Here is a 13,996-nt window from a genome sequence, read left to right as displayed (position 1 = left end):
TTTGTATGCAATAGACCAAGCAAATCATAGTAAAAATGGATTTGGAGAAAAGCAAAGTCCTTTCTTTAGGCAAGTGCATAAAATGTCATGTATACAAACAGAAATATCATGTTTGTTTGCCGCAATTCCTCTAGTTTCTCGCTTAGAAAATACGAATGTGTAGAGCTGTTGTCTCCATGTGGAACCTCTGAGGGTTTCCCAGTACAAAATTAAATGTTCCCTGATAAAAAAAATGTTTCAAAACAATAAAGTCCTTTGATAATATCCAGAAAACACAAACACAGGGGCTATGGCAATATCTGGGATTGAGTTAGCCAAAACAAAACCGGATATTTCCGGTTTCATGCAGTCATATCCGGACAAAGTGTTGTGGAATTCCTATGCAATGAACCGAGAAAATAATAGTAAAAATGGTTTTGGACAAAAGCAAAGTCCTTTCTTTAGGCAAGTGCATAAAATGTCATGTATACAAACAGAAATATCATGTTTGTTTGCCGCAGTTCCTCTACTTTTCTCCCTAGAATACACGAATAGGAAGAACTGGTTTCTGCATGTGGATCCAGTTATTGTTTCCCTGTACAAAATTAAATGCTCCCTGATTAAAAAAAAACGTTCCAAACAATAATGACCATTGATAATATCCAGAAAACACAAACACAGGGGCTGTGGCAATATCTGGGATTGAGTTAGCCAAAAGAAAACCGGATATTTCCGGTTTCATGCAGTCATATCCGGACAAAGTGGTGTGGAATTTGTATGCTATAGACCAAGCAAATCATAGTAAAAATGGTTTTGGAGAAAAGCAAAGTGCTTTCTTTAGGCAAGTGCATAAAATGTCATGTATACAAACAGAAATATCATGTTTTCTTCCCGCAGTTCCTCTAGTTTTCTCCCTAGAATACACGAATAGGAAGAACTGGTTTCTGCATTTGGAACCAGTGATTGTTTCCCAGTAGAAAATTAAATGCTCCCTGATTTAAAAAAAACGTTCCAAACAATAATGACCATTGATAATATCCAGAAAACACAAACACAGTGGCTGTGGCAATATCTGGGATTGAGTTAGCCAAAACAAAACCGGATATTTCCGGTTTCATCCAGTCATATTCGGACAAAGTGGTGTGGAATTTGTATGCAATAGACCAAGCAAATCATAGTAAAATGGTTTTGGAGAAAAGCAAAGTCCTTTCTTTAGGCAAGTGCATAAAATGTCATGTATACAAACAGAGATATCATGTTTGTTTGCCGCAGTTCCTCTAGTTTTCTCCCTAGAATACACGAATAGGAAGAACTGGTTTCTGCATGTGGAACCAGTGATTGTTTCCCTGTACAAAATTAAATGCTCCCTGATTAAAAAAAAACGTTCAAAACAATAATGACCATTGATAATATCCAGAAAACACAAACACAGGGGCTGTGGCAATCTGGGATTGAGTTAGCCAAAACAAAACCGGATATTTCCGGTTTCATGCAGTCATATCCGGACAAAGTGGTGTGGAATTTGTATGCAATAGACCAAGCAAATCATAGTAAAAATGGTTTTGGAGAAAAGCAAAGTCCTTTCTTTAGCAAAGTGCATAAAATGTCATGTATACAAACAGAAATATCATGTTTGTTTGCCGCAGTTCCTCTAGTTTTTTCCCTAGAATACAAGAATAGGAAGAACTGGTTTCTGCTTTTGGAACCAGTGATTGTTTCCCAGTAGAAAATTAAATGCTCCCTGATTTAAAAAAAACGTTCCAAACAATAATGATCATTGATAATATCCAGAAAACACAAACACAGGGGCTGTGGCAATATCTGGGATTGAGTTAGCCAAAACAAAACCGGATATTTCCGGTTTCATGCAGTCATATCCGGACAAAGTGGTGTGGAATTTGTATGCAATAGACCAAGCAAATCATAGTAAAAATGGTTTTGGAGAAAAGCAAAGTCTTTTCGTTGGACAAGTGCATAAAATGTCATGTATACAAACAGAAATATCATGTTTGTTTGCCACAGTTCCTATAGTTTCTCGCTTAGAAAATACGAATGTGTAGAGCTGGTGTCTCCATGTGGAACCACTGAGTGTTTCCCAGTACAAAATTAAATGTTCCCTGATGGAAAAAAAAAACTTTCAAAACAATCATGACCATTGGTAATATCCAGAAAACACAAACACAGAGGCTATGGCAATATCTGGGATTGAGTTAGCCAAAAGAAAACCGGATATTTCCGGTTTCATGCAGTCATATCCGGACAAAGTGGTGTGGAATTCGTATGCAATAGACCAAGCAAATCATAGTAAAAATGGTTTTGGAGAAAAGCAAAGTCTTTTCGTTGGACAAGTGCATAAAATGTCATGTATACAAACAGAGATATCATGTTTGCTTGCCGCAGTTCTTCTAGCATTCTCCTAGAAAATACGAATTTGTAGAGCTGGTGTCTCCATGTGGAACCAATTAGAGTTTCCCAGTACAAAATTAAATGTTCCCTGATAAAGAACATTAAAAACAATAAAGTCCTTTGATAATATCCAGAAAACACAAACACAGAGGCTGTCGCAATATCTGTGATTGAGTTAGCCAAAACAAAAGTGGATATTTCCCCTTTCATCCAGTCATATCCGGACAAAGTGGTGTGGAATTTGTATGCAATAGACCAAGCAAATCATAGTAAAAATGGTTTTGGAGAAAAGCAAAGTCATTTCATTAGGCAGGTGCATAAAATGTCATGTATACAAACAGAATTATCATGTTTGTTTGCTGCAGTTCCTCTAGCATTCTCCGTATAATTTACAAAAGTTTAGAGCTGGTTTCTCCATGTGGAACCACTGAGGGTTTCCCAGTACAAAATTAAATGTTCCCTGATAAAAAACATTCAAAACAATAAAGTCCTTTGATAATATCCAGAAAACACAAACACAGGGGCTGTGGCAATATCTGGGATTGAGTTAGCCAAAACAAAACCGGATATTTCCGGTTTCTTGCAGTCATATCCGGACAAAGTGGTGTGGAATTCGTATGCAATAGACCAAGCAAATCATAGTAAAAATGGTTTTGGAGAAAAGCAAAGTCTTTTCGTTGGACAAGTGCATAAAATGTCATGTATACAAACAGAAATATCATGTTTGTTTGCCGCAGTTCTTCTAGTATTCTCCTAGAAAATACGAATGTGTAGAGCTGGTGTCTCCATGTGGAACCAATTAGAGTTTCCCAGTACAAAATTAAATGTTCCCTGATAAAGAACATTCAAAACAATAAAGTCGTTTGATAATATCCAGAAAACACAAACACAGAGGCTGTCGCAATATCTGTGATTGAGTTAGCCAAAACAAAAGCGGATATTTCCCCTTTCATCCAGTCATATCCGGACAAAGTGGTGTGGAATTTGTATGCAATAGACCAAGCAAATCATAGTAAAAATGGTTTTGGAGAAAAGCAAAGTCATTTCATTAGGCAGGTGCATAAAATGTCATGTATACAAACAGAATTATCATGTTTGTTTGCTGCAGTTCCTCTAGTATTCTCCGTATAATTTACAAAAGTTTAGAGCTGGTTTCTCCATGTGGAACCACTGAGGGTTTCCCAGTACAAAATTAAATGTTCCCTGATTAAAAAAATGTTTGAAAACAATAAAGTCCTTTGATAATATCCAGAAAACACAAACACAGGGGCTGTGGCAATATCTGGGATTGAGTTAGCCAAAACAAAACCGGATATTTCCGGTTTCATGCAGTCATATCCGGGCAAAGTGGTCTGGAATTTGTATGCAATAGACCAAGCAAATCATAGTAAAAATGGTTTTGGAGAAAAGCAAACTCCTTTCTTTAGGCAAGTGCATAAAATGTCATGTATACAAACAGAAATATCATGTTTGTTTGCCGCAGTTCCTCTAGTTTCTCGATTAGAAAATACGAATGTGTAGAGCTGGTGTCTCCATGTGGAACCACTGAGTGTTACCCAGTACAAAATAAAATGTTCCCTGATAAAAAAAATTCAAAACAATAATGACCATTGATAATATCCATAAAACACAAACACAGAGGCTGTGGCAATCTGGGATTGAGTTAGCCAAAACAAAACCGGATATTTCCGGTTTCATGCAGTCATATCCGGACAAAGTGGTTTGGAATTTGTATGCAATAGACCAAGAAAATCATAGTAAAAATGGTTTTGGAGAAAAGCAATCTCCTTTCTTTAGGCAAGTGCATAAAATGTCATGTATACAAACAGAAATATCATGTTTGTTTGCCGCAGTTCTTCTAGCTTTCTCCTAGAAAATACGAATGTGTAGAGCTTGTGTCTCCTTGTGGAACCAATTAGAGTTTCCCAGTACAAAATTAAATGTTCCCTGATAAAAAAAAATTCAAAACAATAATGACCATTCATAATATCCAGAAAACACAAACACAGAGGCTGTGGCAATCTGGGATTGATTTAGCCAAAACAAAACCGGATATTTCCGGTTTCATGCAGTCATATCCGGACAAAGTGGTGTGGAATTTGTATGCAATAGACCAAGCAAATCATAGTAAAAATGGTTTTGGAGAAAAGCAAACTCCTTTCTTCAGGCAAGTGCATAAAATGTCATGTATACAAACAGAAATATCATGTTTTTTGCCGCCTTTCATCTAGATTTCTCCCTAGAATACCCGAATAGGAAGAACTGGTTTCTGCATGTGGAACCAGTGATTCTTTCCCTGTGCAAAATTAAATGCTCCCTGATTAAAAAAAAAACATTCAAAACAATAATGACCATTGATAATATCCAGAAAACACAAACACGGGGGCTGTGGCAATATCTGGGATTGAGTTAGCCAAAACAAAACCGGATATTTCCGGTTTCATGCAGTCATATCCGGACAAAGTGGTGTGGAATTTGTATGCAATAGACCAAGCAAATCATAGTAAAAATGGTTTTGGAGAAAAGCAAAGTCTTTTCGTTGGACAAGTGCATAAAATGTCATGTATACAAACAGAAATATCATGTTTGTTTGCCGCAGTTCTTCTAGCTTTCTCCTAGAAAATACGAATGTGTAGAGCTGGTGTCTCCATGTGGAACCAATTAGAGTTTCCCAGTACAAAATTAAATGTTCCCTGATAAAAAACATTCAAAACAATAAAGTCCTTTGATAATATCCAGAAAACAGAAACACAGAGGCTGTCGCAATATCTGTGATTGAGTTAGCCAAAACAAAAGCGGATATTTCCCCTTTCATCCAGTCATATCTGGACAAAGTGGTGTGGAATTTGTATGCAATAGACCAAGCAAATCATAGTAAAATGGTTTTGGAGAAAAGCAAAGTGCTTTCTTTAGGCAAGTGCATAAAATGTCATGTATACAAACAGAGATATCATGTTTGTTTGCCGCAGTTCCTCTAGTTTTCTCCCTAGAATACACGAATAGGAAGAACTGGTTTCTGCATGTGGAACCAGTGATTCTTTCCGTGTGCAAAATTAAATGCTCACTGATTAAAAAAAAACATTCAAAACAATAATGACCATTGGTAATATCCAGAAAACACAAACACAGAGGCTGTGGCAATATCTGGGATTGAGTTAGCCAAAAGAAAACCGGATATTTCCGGTTTCATGCAGTCATATCCGGGCAAAGTGGTGTGGAATTTGTATGCAATAGACCAAGCAAATCATAGTAAAAATGGTTTTGGAGAAAAGCAAAGTCTTTTCGTTGGACAAATGCATAAAATGTCATGTATACAAACAGAAATATCATGTTTGTTTGCCGCAGTTCCTCTAGTTTCTCGATTAGAAAATACGAATGTGTAGAGCTGGTGTCTCCATGTGGAACCACTGAGTGTTACCCAGTACAAAATAAAATGTTCCCTGATAAAAAAAAATTCAAAACAATAATGACCATTGATAATATCCAGAAAACACAAACACAGAGGCTGTGGCAATCTGGGATTGAGTTAGCCAAAACAAAACCGGATATTTCCGGTTTCATGCAGTCATATCCGGACAAAGTGGTGTGGAATTTGTATGCAATAGACCAAGCAAATCATAGTAAAAATGGTTTTGGAGAAAAGCAAAGTCTTTTCGTTGGACAAGTGCATAAAATGTCATGTATACAAACAGAAATATCATGTTTGTTTGCCGCAGTTCTTCTAGCTTTCTCCTAGAAAATACGAATGTGTAGAGCTGGTGTCTCCATGTGGAACCAATTAGAGTTTCCCAGTACAAAATTAAATGTTCCCTGATAAAAAACATTCAAAACAATAAAGTCCTTTGATAATATCCAGAAAACACATACACAGAGGCTGTCGCAATATCTGTGATTGAGTTAGCCAAAACAAAAGCGGATATTTCCCCTTTCATCCAGTCATATCCGGACAAAGTGGTGTGGAATTTGTATGCAATAGACCAAGCAAATCATAGTAATAATGCTTTTGGAGAAAAGCAAAGTGCTCTCTTTAGGCAAGTGCATAAAATGTCTTGTATACAAACAGAGATATCATGTTTGTTTGCCGCAGTTCCTCTAGTTTTCTCCCTAGAATACACGAATAGGAAGAACTGGTTTCTGCATGTGGAACCAGTGATTGTTTCCCTGTACAAAATTAAATGCTCCCTGATTAAAAAAAAAAACGTTCAAAACAATAATGACCATTGATAATATCCAGAAAACACAAATACAGGGGCTGTGGCAATATCTGGGATTGATTTAGCCAAAACAAAACCGGATATTTCCGGTTTCATGCAGTCATATCCGGACAAAGTGGTGTGGAATTTGTATGCAATAGACCAAGCAAATCATAGTAAAAATGGTTTTGGAGAAAAGCAAAGTCCTTTCTTTAGCAAACTGCATAAAATGTCATGTATACAAACAGAAATATCATGTTTGCTTGCCGCAGTTCCTCTAGTTTTCTCCCTAGAATACATGAATAGGAAGAACTGGTTTCTGCATTTGGAACCAGTGATTGTTTCCCAGTAGAAAATTAAATGCTCCCTGATTTAAAAAAAAACATTCAAAACAATAATGACCATTGATAATATCCAGAAAACACAAACACAGGGGCTGTGGCAATATCTGGGATTGTGTTAGCCAAAACAAAACCGGATATTTCCGGTTTCATGCAGTCATATCCGGACAAAGTGGTGTGGAATTTGTATGCAATAGACCAAGCAAATCATAGTAAAAATGGTTTTGGAGAAAAGCAAAGTCTTTTCGTTGGACAAGTGCATAAAATGTCATGTATACAAACAGAAATATCATGTTTGTTTGCCACAGTTCCTCTAGTTTCTCGCTTAGAAAATGCGAATGTGTAGAGCTGGTGTCTCCATGTGGAACCACTGAGTGTTTCCCAGTACAAAATTAAATGTTCCCTGATGAAAAAAAAAAACTTTCAAAACAATCATGACCATTGGTAATATCCAGAAAACACAAACTCAGAGGCTGTGGCAATATCTGGGATTGAGTTAGCCAAAACAAAACCGGATATTTCCGGTTTCATGCAGTCATATCCGGACAAAGTGGTGTGGAATTTGTATGCAATGGACCAAGCAAATCATAGTAAAAATGGTTTTGGAGAAAAGCAAAGTCCTTTCTTTAGCAAAGTGCATAAAATGTCATGTATACAAACAGAAATATCATGTTTGCTTGCCGCAGTTCCTCTAGTTTTCTCCCTAGAATACACGAATAGGAAGAACTGGTTTCTGCATTTGGAACCAGTGATTGTTTCCCAGTAGAAAATTAAATGCTCCCTGATTAAAAAAAAACATTCAAAACAATAATGACCATTGATAATATCCAGAAAACACAAACACAGGGGCTGTGGCAATATCTGGGATTGAGTTAGCCAAAACAAAACCGGATATTTCCGGTTTCATGCAGTCATATCCGGACAAAGTGGTGTGGAATTTGTATTCAATAGACCAAGAAAATCATAGTAAAAATGGTTTTGGAGAAAACCAAAGTCTTTTCGTTGGACAAGAGCATAAAATGTCATGTATACAAACAGAAATATGTTTGTTTGCCGCAGTTCTTCTAGCTTTCTCCTGGAAAATACGAATGCGTAGAGCTTGTGTCTCCATGTGGAACCAATTAGAGTTTCCCAGTACAAAATTAAATGTTCCCTGATAAAAAACATTCAAAACAATAAAGTCCTTTGATAATATCCAGAAAACAGAAACACAGAGGCTGTCGCAATATCTGTGATTGAGTTAGCCAAAACAAAAGCGGATATTTCCCCTTTCATCCAATCATATCCGGACAAAGTGGTGTGGAATTTGTATGCAATAGACCAAGCAAATCATAGTAAAAATGGTTTTGGAGAAAAGCAAAGTCCTTTCTTTAGCAAAGTGCATAAAATGTCATGTATACAAACAGAAATATCATGTTGTTTGCCACAGTTCCTCTAGTTTCTCGCTTAGAAAATACGAATGTGTAGAGCTGGTGTCTCCATGTGGAACCACTGAGTGTTTCCCAGTACAAAATTAAATGTTCCCTGATGAAAAAAAAAACTTTCAAAACAATCATGACCATTGGTAATATCCAGAAAACACAAACACAGAGGCTGTGGCAATATCTGGGATTGAGTTAACCAAAACAAAACCGGATATTTCCGGTTTCATGCAGTCATATCCGGACAAAGTGGTGTGGAATTTGTATGCAATAGACCAAGCAAATCATAGTAAAAATGGTTTTGGAGAAAAGCAAAGTCTTTTCGTTGGACAAGTGCATAAAATGTCATATATACAAACAGAAATATCATGTTTGTTTGCCGCAGTTCCTCTAGTTTTTTCCCTAGAATACACGAATAGGAAGAACTGGTTTCTGCATGTGGAACCAGTGATTGTTTCCCTGTGCAAAATTAAATGCTCACTGATTAAAAAAAACATTCAAAACAATAATGACCATTGGTAATATCCAGAAAACACAAACACAGAGGCTGTGGCAATCTGGGATTGAGTTAGCCAAAACAAAACCGGATATTTCCGGTTTCATGCAGTCATATCCGGACAAAGTGGTGTGGAATTTGTATGCAATAGACCAAGCAAATCATAGTAAAAATGGTTTTGGAGAAAAGCAAAGTCTTTTCGTTGGACAAGTGCATAAAATGTCATGTATACAAACAGAAATATCATGTCTGTTTGCCGCAGTTCTTCTAGCATTCTCCTAGAAAATCCGAATGTGTAGAGCTGGTGTCTCCATGTGGAACCAATTAGAGTTTCCCAGTACAAAATTAAATGTTCCCTGATAAAGAACATTCAAAACAATAAAGTCGTTTGATAATATCCAGAAAACACAAACACAGAGGCTGTCGCAATATCTGTGATTGAGTTAGCTAAAACAAAAGCGGATATTTCCCCTTTCATCCAGTGATATCCGGACAAAGTGGTGTAGAATTTGTATGCAATAGACCAAGCAAATCATAGTAAAAATGGTTTTGGAGAAAAGCAAAGTCTTTTCGTTGGACAAGTGCATAAAATGTCATATATACAAACAGAGATATCATGTTTGTTTGCTGCAGTTCCTCTAGTTTCTCGCTTAGAAAATACGAATGTGTAGAGCTGGTGTCTGCATGTGGAACCAGTGATTGTTTCCCAGTACAAAATTAAATGCTCCCTGATTAAAAAAAATTCAAAACAATAATGACCATTGATAATATCCAGAAAACACAAACACAGAGGCTGTGGCAATCTGGGATTGAGTTAGCCAAAACAAAACCGGATATTTCCGGTTTCATGCAGTCATATCCGGACAAAGTGGTGTGGAATTTGTATGCAATAGACCAAGCAAATCATAGTAAAAATGGTTTTGGAGAAAAGCAAACTCCTTTCTTTAGGCAAGTGCATAAAATGTCATGTATACAAACAGAAATATCATGTTTGTTTGCCGCAGTTCCTCTAGTTTTTTCCCTAGAATACACGAATAGGAAGAACTGGTTTCTGCATGTGGAACCAGTGATTCTTTCCCTGTGCAAAATTAAATGCTCACTGATTAAAAAAAAAACATTCAAAACAATAATGACCATTGGTAATATCCAGAAAACAAAAACACAGAGGCTGTGGCAATCTGGGATTGAGTTAGCCAAAACAAAACCGGATATTTCCAGTTTCATGCAGTCATATCCGGACAAAGTGATGTGGAATTTCTATGCAATAGACCAAGCAAATCATAGTAAAAATGGTTTTGTGAATAGCAAACTCCTTTCTTTAGGCAAGTGCATAAAATGTCATGTATACAAACAGAAATATCATGTTTGTTTGCCGCAGTTCTTCTAGCTTTCTCCTAGAAAATACGAATGTGTAGAGCTGGTGTCTCCATGTGGAACCAATTAGAGTTTCCCAGTACAAAATTAAATGTTCCCTGATAAAAAACATTCAAAACAATAAAGTCCTTTGATAATATCCAGAAAACACAAACACAGGGGCTGTGGCAATATCTGGGATTGAGTTAGCCAAAACAAAACCGGATATTTCCGGTTTCATGCAGTCATATCCGGACAAAGTGGTGTGGAATTTGTATGCAATAGACCAAGCAAATCATAGTAAAAATGGCTTTGGAGAAAAGCAAAGTCATTTCATTAGGCAGGTGCATAAAATATCATGTATACAAACAGAAATATCATGTTTGTTTGCCGCAGTTCCTCTAGTTTTTTCCCTAGAATACACGAATAGGAAGAACTGGTTTCTGCATGTGGAACCAGTGATTCTTTCCCTGTGCAAAATTAAATGCTCACTGATTAAAAAAAAACATTCAAAACAATAATGACCATTGGTAATATCCAGAAAACACAAACACAGAGGCTGTGGCAATCTGGGATTGAGTTAGCCAAAACAAAACCGGATATTTCCAGTTTCATGCAGTCATATCCGGACAAAGTGGTGTGGAATTTGTATGCAATAGACCAAGCAAATCATAGTAAAAATGGTTTTGGAGAAAAGCAAAGTCTTTTCGTTGGACAAGTGCATAAAATGTCATGTATACAAACAGAAATATCATGTTTGTTTGCCGCAGTTCCTCTAGTTTCTCGCTTAGAAAATATGAATGTGTAGAGCTGGTGTCTCCATGTGGAACCACTGAGTGTTTCCCAGTACAAAAATAAAGGTTCCTTGATAAAAAAAAAAAAACTTTCAAAACAATAATGATCATTGATAATATCCAGAAAACACAAACACAGAGGCTGTGGCAATCTGGTATTGAGTTAGCCAAAACAAAACCGGATATTTCCGGTTTCATGCAGTCATATCCGGACAAAGTGGTGTGGAATTTGTATGCAATAGACCAAGCAAATCATAGTAAAAATGGTTTTGGAGAAAAGCAAACTCCTTTCTTTAGGCAAGTGCATAAACTGTCATGTATACAAACAGAAATATCATGTTTGTTTGCCGCAGTTCTTCTAGCATTCTCCTAGAAAATACGAATGTGTAGAGCTGGTGTCTCTATGTGGAACCAATTAGAGTTTCCCAGTACAAAATTAAATGTTCCCTGATAAAAAACATTCAAAACAATAAAGTCGTTTGATAATATCCAGAAAACACAAACACAGAGGCTGTCGCAATATCTGTGATTGAGTTAGCCAAAACAAAAGCGGATATTTCCCCTTTCATCCAGTCATATCCGGACAAAGTGGTGTGGAATTTGTATGCAATAGACCAAGCAAATCATAGTAAAATGGTTTTGGAGAAAAGCAAAGTCCTTTCTTTAGGCAAGTGCATAAAATATCATGTATACAAACAGAGATATCATGTTTGTTTGCCGCAGTTCCTCTAGTTTTCTCCCTAGAATACACGAATAGGAAGAACTGGTTTCTGCATGTGGAACCAGTGATTGTTTCCCTGTACAAAATTAAATGCTCCCTGATTAAAAAAAAATACAAAACCATAATGACCATTGATAATATCCAGAAAACACAAACACAGAGGCTGTGGCAATCTGGGATTGAGTTAGCCAAAACAAAACCGGATATTTCCAGTTTCATGCAGTCATATCCGGACAAAGTGATGTGGAATTTGTATGCAATAGACCAAGCAAATCATAGTAAAAATGGTTTTGTGAATAGCAAACTCCTTTCTTTAGGCAAGTGCATAAAATGTCATGTATACAAACAGAAATATCATGTTTGTTTGCCGCAGTTCTTCTAGCTTTCTCCTAGAAAATACGAATGTGTAGAGCTGGTGTCTCCATGTGGAACCACTGAGTGTTTCCCAGTACAAAAATAAATGTTCCTTGATAAAAAAAAAAAACTTTCAAAACAATAATGATCATTGATAATATCCAGAAAACACAAACACAGAGGCTGTGGCAATCTGGTATTGAGTTAGCCAAAACAAAACCGGATATTTCCGGTTTCATGCAGTCATATCCGGACAAAGTGGTGTGGAATTTGTATGCAATAGACCAAGCAAATCATAGTAAAAATGGTTTTGGAGAAAAGCAAACTCCTTTCTTTAGGCAAGTGCATAAACTGTCATGTATACAAACAGAAATATCATGTTTGTTTGCCGCAGTTCTTCTAGCATTCTCCTAGAAAATACGAATGTGTAGAGCTGGTGTCTCTATGTGGAACCAATTAGAGTTTCCCAGTACAAAATTAAATGTTCCCTGATAAAAAACATTCAAAACAATAAAGTCGTTTGATAATATCCAGAAAACACAAACACAGAGGCTGTCGCAATATCTGTGATTGAGTTAGCCAAAACAAAAGCGGATATTTCCCCTTTCATCCAGTCATATCCGGACAAAGTGGTGTGGAATTTGTATGCAATAGACCAAGCAAATCATAGTAAAATGGTTTTGGAGAAAAGCAAAGTCCTTTCTTTAGGCAAGTGCATAAAATATCATGTATACAAACAGAGATATCATGTTTGTTTGCCGCAGTTCCTCTAGTTTTCTCCCTAGAATACACGAATAGGAAGAACTGGTTTCTGCATGTGGAACCAGTGATTGTTTCCCTGTACAAAATTAAATGCTCCCTGATTAAAAAAAAATACAAAACAATAATGACCATTGATAATATCCAGAAAACACAAACACAGAGGCTGTGGCAATCTGGGATTGAGTTAGCCAAAACAAAACCGGATATTTCCAGTTTCATGCAGTCATATCCGGACAAAGTGATGTGGAATTTGTATGCAATAGACCAAGCAAATCATAGTAAAAATGGTTTTGTGAATAGCAAACTCCTTTCTTTAGGCAAGTGCATAAAATGTCATGTATACAAACAGAAATATCATGTTTGTTTGCCGCAGTTCTTCTAGCTTTCTCCTAGAAAATACGAATGTGTAGAGCTGGTGTCTCCATGTGGAACCAATTAGAGTTTCCCAGTACAAAATTAAATGTTCCCTGATAAAAAACATTCAAAACAATAAAGTCCTTTGATAATATCCAGAAAACACAAACACAGAGGCTGTCACAACATCTGTGATTGAGTTAGTCAAAACAAAAGTGGATATTTCCCCTTTCATCCAGTCATATCCGGACAAAGTGGTCTGGAATTTGTATGCAATAGACCAAGCAAATCATAGTAAAAATGGTTTTGGAGAAAAGCAAAGTCATTTCATTAGGCAGGTGCATAAAATGTCATGTATACAAACAGAAATATCATGTTTGTTTGCCGCAGTTCCTCTAGTTTTCTCCCTAGAATACACGAATAGGAAGAACTGGTTTCTGCATGTGGAACCAGTGATTCTTTCCCTGTACAAAATTAAATGCTCACTGATTAAAAAAAACATTCAAAAAATAAAGTCCTTTGATAATATCCAGAAAACACAAACACAGAGGCTGTGGCAATCTGGGATTGAGTTAGCCAAAACAAAACCGGATATTTCCAGTTTCATGCAGTCATATCCGGACAAAGTGGTGTGGAATTTGTATGCAATAGACCAAGCAAATCATAGTAAAAATGGTTTTGGAGAAAAGCAAAGTCTTTTCGTTGGACAAGTGCATAAAATGTCATGTATACAAACAGAAATATCATGTTTGTTTGCCGCAGTTCCTCTAGTTTCTCGCTTAGAAAATATGAATGTGTAGAGCTGGTGTCTCCATGTGGAAC

Source organism: Lepus europaeus, chromosome 21 (genome assembly GCF_033115175.1).
Source record: "Lepus europaeus isolate LE1 chromosome 21, mLepTim1.pri, whole genome shotgun sequence".
NCBI classification, from domain to species: domain Eukaryota; kingdom Metazoa; phylum Chordata; class Mammalia; order Lagomorpha; family Leporidae; genus Lepus; species Lepus europaeus.
This window is presented reverse-complemented; position numbering follows the sequence as displayed.